We start from the raw sequence: 4,976 nt of genomic DNA, 5'->3' as shown, positions 1-4,976 counted from the left end.
TCTTATATTTCTTTTTGCTTAAATTTTATGATTTCCTGTCTAATTTTTCCTTTTGCCCATGTTTTTTATAAAGAATTTGAAATTTACCCAAGGTTACCTTCATAAAACACAACAATGCTTTTCAATAATTTTCAAGAATTGCTAGTAACAGTACTCAGTAAACTACTGGACATCTAAGTTTGCAATGGAATATCCTTTTAAAAGAATGTCAAGATACAAGTGTTTAAATTTTCTCCACATATACTAGAAATATTTACATAGCTAGCAAGTTTTTCAATGTGAATTTGATGTTTGACACATGCAGTATCTTTACTGAATTACTGTTTTAGTATAAAATTGGATATTTAGGAATTATAAATTTGTAGTTATATTATAAATGTTTTATATTTTTCCTATCTTAATTTATTACTGTTGTTATTTATATTAGTATTGGCATGATTATCATTCGTTTAGATGGATTTTCAATACAATCTCAGGAGCTTTTGCAAATTTATAATCATACACTTTAGGAGTGTGTATATGGCTATTTAATCAACATTGTATCCTCTGAAAAATTCTGTTATGTGGGTTCCTATATTCTCGATTTGAACTGTCTCTCATAGACAACTGTGGTAAAGGCTTAGCCCTGAACTTGTTAATATTGCAATATACTAAAGAACTTTTGAGGCTAGGAGACAGTACAAACTTTTACCTCATCAAAGACCTTTCTTTCTGTGCAATACTGGGACTCCAAGTCTTCCTGTATTTCTTGTTTTTTTTCTGGATAATATAAGAAGAATAACTTCTTTTCCTACATGCTGCTGGTACCATATGGAGCTCAGTTTACCTCCATAGATAATGAGGATGGTTGACCTCATATGAAAATATCTGATACTATAAAATAGATAATTTTTCACATTATAAATCCACCACCTCTGTTATTTGTTACACCAATGGAATACTTGAACCTGATATAATTATAAAGAAAACATTTTAATTACTTTTATAAATATTTATAAAATATGTGGCATTCTTTCATTATAGGATGATTTGTCGTCTCGTACTATCCATATTTCTAGATGTCTTTGTTTTTAACAGCTGAGTAATATTCCAGCTGGTGTAACTGTACCAAATTTTCTAATCCATTCTTTGGTTGATGAACATCTAGGTTATTTCCAGTTTTTGTCTATTACCAATAAAACTGCTATAAACAGAATTGAACAAGTGTCCTTGAAGGATGGAATATCTTTTGGGTATATGCCCAGGAGTGGTGTATGTGGGTCTTGAGGTAGATGGGTTCCCAATTTTCTTAGAAACTGCCATATTGACTTCTAGACTGGCTGTGCAAGTTTACACTTCGACTAGCAATGGAAAAGTGTTCTCCCAACTACACATCCTAGCCAGCTTGTGTTTTTGATCTTAGCCATTCGGACAGATGTGAGATGGAATCTCAGAGTTCTTTTGACTTATATTTTTCTGATGGGTAAGAATGTTGAACATATCTCAGATGCTTCTCATCCACTTGGGTCAAGAACACCACAAGAAAACCCACAGAATAAACAAACCTAGACACATAGGGACTCACTGTGACTGAAGTGACGATCAGGAAGCCTGTGTGTAGGGGTGTAACCTAGGCCTTCAATATATGTAATAGTGTGTAGCTTGGTGGTTTTGTGGGACTCTTAATAGAGAGTGAGGGACTGTTTCTATTGCCTTTGCTGTGTCCTCCTACTGGGTTTCCTTTTCTGAGCATAATATTAGAGAGGATAGCTAATTTTATTGCAACTTGTTATGTGGGGTTGATATCTCTGGAAGGCATGCCCTTTTCTGAAGGGAAATGGAGGAATCTATGGGGAGGGAGGAGGTGAGGAATAGGGAGAAGGAGTGAAAACAGCATTCAAGATGCAATATATGAAAGAAAATGTTAATAATAAAAAACCACACTTCTCTGAATAATTGAAGGCAAGGATTGTCATGTTTTCTCTTTCTTATTTAACTGCATGAGGATAACTGCATGGTATTAGAAAGATTAAAAGGGAGTCCTCAATTTTACTCCCAAAAGCAGAACAATAAAAACTATTTGGAGTCACCTGTAAAGTACTGCCTCCTCCTTAGTCCTCCTTCATGTTTACACTTCATCTTAATGGTTGTTGTCCCTGCTGAGGGTAAGTGTGAACTCCATTCACAACATTGACTCAGAACCTCAAGTCAATAGCTGGTGAAATAGCTTTATCATCAGAATCAAAGAAAACACAGAACATTTTACTACTCCGTGGTAAAGCACAAAGTTCCCCATTAGAGCAACACAGCCATACTTCTACAACATAAAGATTCATCAGTAAAGTACAATGAAAAAACTCAGAAAGAACTAAAATACAGTTGGTAAGGAGGTACTTTGTGTCAAATAACTAACTACTGAATATCTTTCTGTGGTTGATTTTCAGTGTTTGGCCTGGTTCTGTTTCTAGAGGGAGGTGGGCATATTATTAGCTATTATCTTTCCCAGGGTAAGCAAGGTACCTGATTGTGATAGGCTCCAGTATCTGCACTGTGGTAGTTACCTTTCCATTAGTCACAGCATGCTGGTAAAAGTATTCACAGCTATGCAAATAACTTTCACCACCTGTATACTTTCTAGCCTTGGAAAAAGCTACCCAGTTTACTCTTGGGTAATGGTTACCTAACACTAATATAAAATGTGACCCTTGCCAGTGCCTATTTAAAACTCTCAAATGTGAGCAGTTAAAATACAGAATATCATCTTATTATCATGGTTCTTATGCCAAATGATTATTAAAATCCCCCAAATTAATTTTTATTCCCCTTTTCTAAAAGCCAAATCATAGTGCTATCATATTTTTCTATCTATTTTTTTTTTTAACAAATCAGCTTTTTCACTGGTTCTAAATCTTTGGATCTCACAAAATGTTCTTGGATATATAAAAATGTATGCTCTCTTATGTTTCTATGCCACCAGCTATAAGAAATGACAGGCCTCTATTTCATCCTCCCCTTTGCCTCATTTTTCCTGACATATCAAAGGTTAAATTACAATTGAACATCTGTGTGTTTGCGTTTGATTTTTGTAATTCCTCTCTTAGACAGCCTAGCTTTCCCTAGATAGACACCTTAGTTTGAGTTGCATGTCTTATTGCAAATAACTAAGGCCATACTACGGTCATAATTACCTTCTTATGATCCCACAAGTTAACATCTCTGCAGGAAAAGTTACATAGCAAAAGTGATGCCCATAGAGAGAAAAAAAGTATTGGGAAGTACTAATGTCTCTTTCCTTGCAGTAGGTGCTGAGGAATTCAGCTGAGGCTGATCCCTGTGGGTTCTACCGTTTCCTATGTGGGATGAAAGGTGTGTCTACTCACAGTAGTGTTGCATCATGTTCCTTACAATGGGTTGGTAGTAGGGCATGAATCCAAGTCCAAGGCATGACTCTCTGATGAGTGGACCCCACCCTGTGAGTATACAGATGCTGCCTAAACTATTAAATACAGTGGCTGAAAGTAGCAAGAGCATTTTGGGAACATAAGTAGGCCTTGGTGGGTTGTTATGTATTTGTCTGCAAAGAAAACAAGAGATTTAAAAATAATTAGACATGATATGAAGGATTGAGAAATGTATTCTGTTGTCTGTCAGTTTCTGTTTATATGTTGTCAAGTTTCATTGCAGGATCACTCTTTTTTTTTTTTTTTTTTTTCTGGGATGTATAATATAACATATGTGATTGTTATGCTAAGAATTTGAATTCTTAAAACAGGCAGATTTTTAAGTTGCTGTTTTCCCCTAACACCACAATTAGGAACAAAAAAACAAACTAAACCAAACTTAACCAAACAAAGAACACAAATGTTAAAGAACTGATATGGATAATTCAATAATTTTACATTAATGGTACTCATTCACAAAATATTATAATATCATTTTTTAAATTCCTTTACTGTTGGCATTTTATATTTTTATTATTTTAATTAAACTATAATTTTATCAATTTCCTTCTTCCCTTCCTTCCCAATAGCCCATCCCAGATTCCCTCCCTCTGAATCCTTCCATATACCCCACTCAATATCTTGAATATTCACACACATACTGTAGAAAGCTTGTATGAGTTATTTTTTAATATATTTTTAATTTGGTTTCTTATACCTCTTTCTCCCTTCTCTACCCCAATCCCTTCCAACACTCCAACACCAGGTAGGAGAAAAATAACATTAGTGAGGAGAATGGGTCTGGGTCTCTTTAGCTACTTTCTGCTACTTAGGGTCATTACGTTCTGTGAGGAAATACCAATGCCCATCTTCAGGATACTTAGCCATCAGTATCAGCCTGCTTCTTCTGCTTTGACAATCTCCTCCAAGCATTCTTCTCAAAACCATCCTCTGTTGCTCTCCCCATCCCTCTACCTCTGGGCTTTTGTATTTATTCCAACTAGCACAGACTATGCCCTGACATGAGGCAGTTTCAGTTGACAAAGATCATGTACCCTCTCATGGGACAGTTATCATCTGTGGACAAATTAGAACTGCCCTCATGTCCCATACCTGGGATTAAGACAAAAACATGTTTATATAGCATAAGCCAAAACTTCCACAACAAAAGCTTATGTTTCAGTTACTCATCTTAGTCTAAAAGATACCTTCAACAGTTTTAATAGAATTTCAAATATCTTAACTGTGTAGATTTTACATATATATTAAATATATATTTTCCTATTCTACAGGCTGCCCCCTTTGCTTGAGTGATGGTATTGTTTGCTTCACATTTTTGTGTTTTCAGTTTTATGAGTTATCATTTATTAATTGTTGCCCTTCTACACAAGAAAGAGTTCTGCTCAGAAAGTCCCCTTCTGTCATAACAAGTTCAAGTTTGTAGCTTCCCTTCACTGTTGTTCATGGTGTCAGGTCTTATGTTGAGGTCTTTGATTCATTTGGAGTTGAGTTTAATGCAATGTGAGAGATCATTTTTGAGATTCATTCTTTGGCATT

This window comes from Acomys russatus, chromosome 28 (genome assembly GCF_903995435.1).
Source record: "Acomys russatus chromosome 28, mAcoRus1.1, whole genome shotgun sequence".
In the NCBI taxonomy this organism is placed as follows: Eukaryota; Metazoa; Chordata; class Mammalia; order Rodentia; family Muridae; genus Acomys; species Acomys russatus.
This window is presented reverse-complemented; position numbering follows the sequence as displayed.